The sequence below is a fragment of the Zootoca vivipara genome, chromosome 6, assembly GCF_963506605.1.
Source record: "Zootoca vivipara chromosome 6, rZooViv1.1, whole genome shotgun sequence".
Classification (NCBI taxonomy): domain Eukaryota; kingdom Metazoa; phylum Chordata; class Lepidosauria; order Squamata; family Lacertidae; genus Zootoca; species Zootoca vivipara.
In genome coordinates, this window is record NC_083281.1 from 80085635 (window position 1) to 80094891 (window position 9257).

Sequence of the window (9257 nt, forward strand, 5' to 3'; positions counted from 1 at the left end):
CCTGTTACCCGCCTTATGCCCTTTCCGTTAACTTAGGATAGTCACTTTCTCAACCCCCTTCAAAAAAAACCCACAACTTGCTACAACAGTAAGACCTGCAATAACTCCAGCATAAAGACAGAATAGAAAAATGTAAAGTCACCCCAGAGATGCACTCCATTGTCTTCTGAGGCAGATTGATGCAGATGAAAAAGAGGCCTGAAATGTCCCACCAACTGAAGGAAGCCACAGATAATTAAAAACCCAAGCTGTGGCTGAAAAGAAATGTTTTTGCCTGGCACCTAATGATGGTACCAGGAGAGCCTCCCTGGGGGGATATTTCTTCCAGTGGGGAGCCACCTCTGAAAAGTCCTGTTCTCATGTTGCCACCCACTGGACCTCTCCTGGAAGGGGCACACGGAGAAGGGCCTCAGATGACAAATGCAGGGCCCGCATTGGCTCATATGGGAAGAGGCATCCCTTGAGGTATTGGTGTCTTGAACCACTTAAAGCTTTATGGGTCAAAAGTGGCACTTTGGAGTTGGGTCTGGAAATTAGCTGGTAGCCAGTGCAGTCAGGCTAGGGTGGGGGTTATGTGCTCAGACTATCTTGCTCCTGTGAGCAACCTGGCTGCACCACCACCTGTAAACCACTAAGTAGGAATGGAACCATCACTAGCCAGGTTTTTTACAGGACTTTTACCCTGCTAATTTACTGAAATGACTCTGAGTGCCCCAGTATTAGTAGTAGGTTTTTTAAAAAACAAAGGTGGGTAACCTCAGGGACAGGCCACCCCCCTCACCAGCCCTACTTTGCATCCTCTAATGTTTATGCCTGGCTGGCGTGTGCCTCTGATCTTTGACAATGCCTCTTGCTTGCCTGGATAGAGGAGAGAGAAGGGTGTGTACAGAAACTGGCCTACTGTACAAAGGTAGCACTTAAAATGATTGATCCATACACCACTGGCATCTGGCCCCTCTAAAAGATTTCCCAGGCAAGAATGCACCCCTCTGAAACTTAGGGTTGTATCAGTGTAATGTAATGTAGACCCATCAATATTAGCAGCTAAGTTAGTCATGGCCATTCATTTCAGTAGGTCTGCTTTGAATAGGACTGAAGGTAGGCTCCGACCCTTAAATTCAGGTTGGCTAGAAATGTGCACACATTTCACCTTGCGTGTTGAAGAAAGCAGAAATCCCTTTTATGAAAAATTAATTGTGTTGAGAAGGGGTGTTGAGCCTTAAAAACACTGAATGTGGTGGAGCTCTTGGTGGTGGTAACGGTGCCCAATGGTTTCAAAACAAAAGCGCCGCTTCTTCCCTTAATTATTCATCAGTCATTTGCTTTAGATTAGTGCTGCCTGACACGGTTGACCCTCGAAGGCGATTACCTGGGGAGCTGGAAGTGGAGAGCAAAGAATCTGTTTAATGCAACAAATCTGTAAATGGCACCATCTGCTCTGGCTGCCCCTTGGAAAATTATGGGTTTTCAACCCTCCCACGGGCCCACAGCCTCCACTTTCCCCTCCACAAACTGCATTTCAGTGTCAGAAGATGTTAAGAACGGCTCTTAAGGAATAGCAATTTGAATCTGCCTGATGTGGGGAAGGGGACATGGTTTGGTGTTGGGGCACCTGCTTTCCCCACAGAAGGCTTTAAATCTAACTCTTGGCAACCAAAGACAAAAAATGGCCCATTTCTGCTTGGGGATCTTAAAAGATACGGTCAGAGTAGAAAACGATGGGCAATGCTCCTCTAAGAGAGGGAGCATAGCTCAATGGTAGAGTGCCACCCCTCCATGCCGATGGTACAAGGTTCAATCCTTGGGATCTATAATTGAACAGGAGATGAGAAAGACGTTCTGCCAAAGGCATTCAAGGCTGATCCATTTAGGCAATTGGGACACTGCCAACCCCAGCCAGTACTACTGCCTTAGTCTCTTGAGTTCCCCTTGCAGAACTCAGCAGGGAGAGGATGGGGACTAAACTAAAATGGGTTGGCTTTGTCATTGTGTCTAGCTCCCACACCCTATTTCTGGGCCTCCTTGCCTTCTACTCTAACCAGTCCAAATACGCAATAGGCAGCACTGCCTCAAGTCAACAGTTTTACTGGGCTAGAAAAACACATTTGTAACCCAGCCCCTACGAAGAAGAGCATACATCAAATAATCTTAACAAGGAAGCTGTCAAAAGGCAAATGTGCTACTACGTACGATTCCAGCGATCTATCAAGAATTTAAAATGTTACAAATTTAGTTGCTACTTTCCAGTTGGTTGGTTTCCCAGCCCCCAACCTGCAGAGAAATCAATCCTTCTGGAAACCAATTAAAGCACCGTAGTGAACCTGGGAGACAAGTTCGAATAAGAAAACACGTAACTCCATTATTAAAGAGGGATGACTCAGACCAGCAAAACGTCAGCCACACGCACCTCCCCACTCCCTCTTCTTGCCCTCTTGAATGTTTTGCTGCTGAGTTTTGGGCATTGATTTCCCATGAGAGATATGCCCCCTACTGAAAAGACTTCTCAAGAAGCTGCAGAGGTTGGATTGAGCATCCTGCTCCTTAAAGTGTCTCCCAGAGACCTACTTTATTAATACCAGACTGGGCAAAGGAAAGGGCATCCGAAAGGTATGGTCAATGCAGGTTATGTGATGAACGTTCAGGGTTGCATCGAGCTAACTTGGGGCTGCCGCTCAGTGGTAGGGCATCTGCTTTTCATGCAGGAAAACCCTGGAATATTGCCACCGGTCAGTGTAGACAATGCTGTGCTAAATGCCCTAATGATTCAGTGCATTGGCAGCTTCCTGTGTTTCTAACTTCTACTTACAGTAGTAAAGGTAAAGGTAAAGGGACCCCTGACCATTAGGTCCAGTTGTGACCGACTCTGGGGTTGCGTGCTCATCTCGCATTATTGGCCGAGGGAGCCGGCGTATAGCTTCCAGGTCATGTGGCTAGCATGACAAAGCCGCTTCTGGCAAACCAGAGCAGCACATGGAAACGCCGTTTACCTTCCCGCTGTAGCGGTTCCTATTTATCTACTTGCATTTTGACGTGCTTTTGAACTGCTAGGTTGGCAGGAGCTGGGACCAAGCAACGGGATCTCACCCCGTCACAGGGATTCGAACCGCCGACCTTCTGATCAGCAAGCCCTAGGCTCTGTGGTTTAACCTCAGCGCCACCTGGGTCCCTAACTTACAGTAGTAGACCCACTGAAATCAGTGGACATAAGTTAGTTATGCCCATTAATTTCAATGTGCCTATTTTGAGTACAACTAGCATTAGAAACAACACTCGCTGCTTAACTATGTTTTTTATTATTATTCTGGTTTGGTTTGTTTCCTGAAAGTTGAGGAAAGAAAACTGGTTTTTGTTTTTTTTAAAAAAACACTGTAAAGCCCAGTTAATAAGGCTGTTAGTTACCCAGTGGGGAGCCTGATTCCAGTAGTTGAACTAAACAGACAGCACAGTTCCCGCAACTATAATAGCTTTATGTGCATTGCAGGTTTGTTAAAATAGTGCATGGCTGTAGCTCGGAGGCAGAACATTTGCTTTGTACACAGAAGGTCTCGGGTTCAATCCCTGGCATCTCCAGGTAGGCTGGCAAAGGCTTAATGTCTGTAATCCTAGAGAGCTGCTGCCAATCACTGTAGACATTACTCAGCTAAGATGGACCAAAGGGCCTGACTCAGGAGTTTGGCAGGCCAGGCCAGGCCAAAGCACAAATCAAGAGCTGAAAAAGGAAGGAGGGGCTGGCACCTTGGTAAGCGGGTTTGGAGATGGCACAAACCATAGAGGCTGGACTCTGCTGCAAATATGCTTAATTAAACTTGAGAAGACAAGACGGAGCCAGACTTGGGTCCTTTTGAGTGGGATGGAGGATTCTCCCAGGAGCAGCTACCAGCCACTGCTTGGGCACAAGCTGAGGTTTCCAGCTCCTTCAGAACCAATGGGCATCAAAAGCATTGCTGGCAGCTGCTCTTGATACATTATTTAGGGCCTCTTTTGTGCTTGAATGGCTAGGCAGCCCTGACTCCTAAACAGGAGTTAAAAGGTCAGGTCATTTCTCCTGGGGGATGGGAGACAGGGAGGAATAGTGTTGGCCTGGTTTTTGCCCCACACTTTGGGGGAGGGGTGCTTCCACAGCACTTTATAAAGCAGAAGCAGAGAAGTCTCTGCCCACAGGTTGCTGGCATTGAGCAAGACACATGGCACAATCCTGCACATTTTCTATATGTTGAAATATGTCATAGATGTACAAGCAGGGCCTGCCTGCATTGTGGAGTATTCCTGTTCAACATGCCAGCCAGCTAGCCATGCGCCTCTTCCAGGACACTCCATTACATTTTCCTCTCCCTAGTTTCCCATCATTGACACACCCTAATCAGATGTTCAGCATCTCATGGTCACTAAGCATTCTCAGCTGACTGTTTTGGGTTGTATATTCGTTTCCTCCCCTCTTTGGTCCTTCCCTTATTTTCTCCCTGCCTACTTCTGCAAACCTTGGGGTTTCCCCGAGCAGTGAACCCCCCCCTCGTTTTTTACTAGTCCCATTTTGGTGACATAACTATCGTAATTCAATACCCCCCCATTTGCCATTTTGATGGTGCTGATTATATTGATGCAATATTTATAATGGATTGGTCTGTTGAATGGTTTAATACTGATACTGATTATTTAGTATTACTTGGTCTTACAAGCTTGTTTTGAATAGTTTTTGAATTGTGATTTGTGGTTTCCACTAAATTGCTGTGCATTGAATTTCTGTATTGGTGCTATTTTGCACCTTAAGAAAATGGAAACTGCTTTGAGCATTTTACACACAGAGAGAAGAGGGAGAGGGAGAGAGAGAGAAAGAAATAGAGAGACTGATGAACCCCTTCTGGAGAAACCACCTTCTTGACTGTTGGACCCACTACAGTCATACCTCTTGTTGCGTTTGCTTCACATTGCAGCTTTTTGGGTTGCAAACGCGGCAACCCCGGAAGTGTATACTTCCGGGTTTCGCCGCACGCACAGAAGCATTATGTGTGCTTTGCACATATGTAGAAGCACTCCATCGTGCTTGCGCAGAAGTGCCTCTCTAGTTGCAGACTTTTGAGGGTACGAACAGCACCCTGGAACGGATCGTGTCCGCAACTAGAGGTACCACTGTATTGGTCTCATCTGCTCAATTTGCCAGAGCCTGTCTTTGCACGCAGGGGAAGTCCCAAGCTCACCAAGGGTTTGAGACCCATCAGCTACCCACATCTGGTTTAGCCAGCCAGTTGAAGCTGTTCCCAGGGTGTGGCCGCTGTCGCATGCCAACAGCTTTTCGGAGCCACAGGTGAGAGCTGAGTGCAGGGTGGGGACCAAAGTTGGACAAACTACCCCAGAAACAGCATAACATGTCTCCCACCAGAAGGTGTTACCCATCCCCTAACACCCCAGGTACCACACACAACAACAACAACAACAACAACAACAACAACAACAACAACAACCAGGCATTTATTTTTTTACAATGCCTGGGTTCAAAGATTACATTGGAGCCCATGATTCTTCACCTGCCCTTTAAAGCTCCACCCTACTCTTCCCCTCTTTGTGACCCCATGGACCTGGTGTGCTCTGGTCCATGGGGTCACAAAGAGTCGGACAGGACTAAACAACTACTCTTCCTCTCTAGGGAAGAAATAGATGCTTTATACAGAATCTGACCACTGGTTCATCTAGTTCATTATTATTGTCGCAGAGATTCTTAAGCGGGGGGGGGAGCTTTTTAGCCCAAGGGCCGCATTCCCTTCTTGGCAACCACCTGAGGGCCACATGCCAGTGACCGGGAAGGCTAGAGGCAAAAGTAGGTGGAGCAATGAGTTGAATGTGTGCTCCTCTGGCGGGACAAAGGTCCCGCCCCCGCCTGCTCTATGACGCTCACATGTGACAGGGCAAAGGCTGCTCCGCTATGCCTGCGGTCTGCACTGCTGATACGCTTTCTTATTCATACTGCAGAGATCCTGCATGGGAGGGTGGGTGGCAGGGAGGAGCTGCCTCCGGCTGTAAATAGCAATGATGTGGAACTTGTGCCGCTGGGCTCTGCCTTGTGGGTGGGGATCAAAGGCAAAACAGCAGCTGCTTCTGCCACCTGCTGCCCAGTTGGAGTATAGCAGTTGTCTTTTTTATTTTTTAAAGAAAGGATAGCTTCTCAAATAAAGATGAATTTGATGTTGTCGTATGACTCTCGTTCACAAATGCCTGTGGGCTTCCCAGAGGAATCTGGTTGGCTACTGTGGAAAAAACAGTGCTGGACAAGATGGATCCAGCAGACCTCTTCTTATGTTTTAAATAAGAACATAAGATGCTCCAAAACCTTGATTACGCTGAAATCCTAACCCCACATTCCTGGGGAGTATGCCTCAGGGAAACTCAGATAGTATTTACTTCTGGTTAGGGTTGTGGGAACAGTCTGCACCACACATTTAAAGCACATTCAGTGCAGATTTAAAGTGTGTGACTTTCCCCCAAAGAGTCCGGGAAACTATAGTGTGCTAAGGGTGCAGGGAATTGTAGCTCTGGTGGGACAAGGGACAGGACTGAAGTTCCATGGATTTTGGGGGGAGAAGCAAGGTGCTTTAAATGTGTGTTGGATGTGCTTTATGGCATGAGCTGCCACAAGATTCCGGCTTCCTTTTACTACAAGACAGGTGAGGTTGTGATTGCTCCCTTATGCCACTAGGGGATGCCAATGCACAGTATTTCTTAACAGTGTGCCAGTATTTGGGTTTTCAAGGGTGGCACTTGTGAAACAATTCTGTATTTTTCTTCCAACATTTCCCCCACATCCAGAACAGAACAATCTCTACTCTGGGTCACTGAGGGGATTATACACATGAAGGTGATAGTGGTTCGTGAAAGACCCTGAGTGAGAGGAAGGGAAGATCTCCAAGGCTGGGAGATTGGAAAGAAGGAAGGGAAACTCCCAGGTGAGAGCCAGGAGGGTTCGCCCCTTTCTGTGTGAGACAAGGGTTAAGATCTACCTTTGAGAGAGGGCTTTGCATTTTTTCCTTCCATTTTCCCTTCATTCCTTTCTTTTAGTTTGTTTTTATTGTATTGTATCATGAAAAAGCTTTTTTTTTTAAATTATTTGGGGGGGAGGACTAGGCACCCTGATTAGTCATTTTATCTGGGGTATTTTATCTAAACTCTTGGGCAGGGCTAAGTCAAAGCACCTAATCCTTTTTTCTTGACTCTACTTAGCAGCAAGGATTTTGAGCAAAGCCTTTCCTGCTTCTTTTAGAAACCAGGAGGGTATAAAGGTAAGGTAAGAGGTTTTATTATATTTTGCTTTCTTTTGGACTCTTCCCCCATCCCTTTTGGTTTTGGTCACCCTTTTGGTTTTGGTCAAACCGGGGAGGAGCAGCTTTTTCTTATTTGGGTAGGATTTCTAACGCATCTGTGATCTCGGCCATCTGGACCTGGCAGGGATAAAAATAGGTATAAATGAAAAGAATATTAATCTGTGAGGAGAGAGGCGATGAAAGGGGAGAGACAATCAAAGCAAAGCTATTGATGTTCAGTACATTTGCAGCCTCTCAAATATCTGTTTCTGATAGATGGCAGATGAAAACAGCATCATTTAGCATAAATACAGGGGAAATAGAATTCAACCCAGTTTTCTAGGATCCAGCAAAAAGCAGGACTCTCTCTTCTAAAGCATGATTTCTCCATTTTAATTTTTTCCCAGTTTCAACCCTCATTTCAAGGAATGAGCCCCTTTGGAGAACGGGTGGGATGTCCTTTATAAATTCCAGGAGTGAATATTCTCCAAGTACTTGTGGAAATGGGAGCAGGGAAGGACTTCAACGGTGGCCAAGCATCTGCTTTGCATGCAGAAGGCCCCAGGTTCAATCCCTGGCATCTCCAGGCTGGGCTGGGAATGTCCCCTGCCTGAACCCCTGGTGAGCTGTTGCGAGTTAATGTAGACATTACTGAGTTAGATGAACCAATGATTTGAATCACTATACAACAGCTTCCTATGTTCCTAAAGGCAGTATATAGATACACACACTAAATAAAGGTTTAATCGCCCTTGAAAGCTGTCAGCGTGTCTTGTGAGAAGTGAGTATCATTTTCATTATGCGTTGTGTGTGAAGTGCTTCCTTTTTTGAGAGTCCCGAACTTTTCTATTGGCCTAATTTGGTCTCCCCACCCCGTATTGAAAAAGTTTTAACAGTGAAAGTCTATGAAAAGTGGCTTTCCAATAGGACCATTATGGGAGACATCCTGACCTTTTCCCGTTACGGCTTCCTACAAGATTTGTCCGACCACCAAATTTTGGCTTACAACTGCCCCTAATAATGTTTCTTTCGGATTAAATCCCTTCTTAACTTGGCTCCGATGTTCTTGCCAGTCTTATGAAATAAGTGCAACTGGTACGGAATGAAGTGTTGTTTCTATTTTCAGAAAGGTTGCACTAAACCTGTCTGCCATAACTGCATTTAATCCTGTTTTAAAATACTAATAATATGCAAATATAACAGAATGAAAACAAATGCTGGCTACCATTAACAGTAAAAATGAATCCTAATTTAAACCTATCTATTAATCAAAGCAGTCCAATTCCCCCAATTAGATACCCAAACAAAATTGCAGGAAGGGCAATAAGCATTTTAGACTATTTACTAATGATGGTTGGGGTTTAGCCTCCCAACATAGAAGCACAAGGCTCTTTGCAACCATAAAGCAATTGCAAGGTCCTTTTGTCGCCTGTCTGCTTGTCCCCCCCACATCACAGGGATCCACAAACCTGAAAGATTTTTCCAAAACAACGTTAATATTAACAACTGCTGCTGACCAAAAAGAAGATGTCACAGGGCACACCCACAACATATGCCTCAAATAGACATTATCAGCACTGCATCACCAGCACTTATTGGAAGGTTAGATAAATAAGCACATAATAATTGCCTTGCTTGATCAAGCCAGTGGTCCATCTGCTTCAGGGATGATAAGGCCTTCAGTGGCTGCTAGCCATGATGGTTGTGCTCTGCCTCCACTGTTGGAGGTGGCAATGCTTCTGGTTACCAATTGCTGGAACCCACTGGAGGCAAGAGAGCTCGTGTGCTCAGGTCCTGCTTGCTGGTTTCCCACCAGCCACTGACCTGGTATCAACAGCAGCTCTACACTGGGTAGCTGCACTGGAATTCCCAACAATGCCTGAGAGTGATGTCTGGGGATCGTGGGAAATAAATGTGGCAGCTCAGAATCTGGGACATACATATTTTTGATGAGTGGACCAAGGCAGG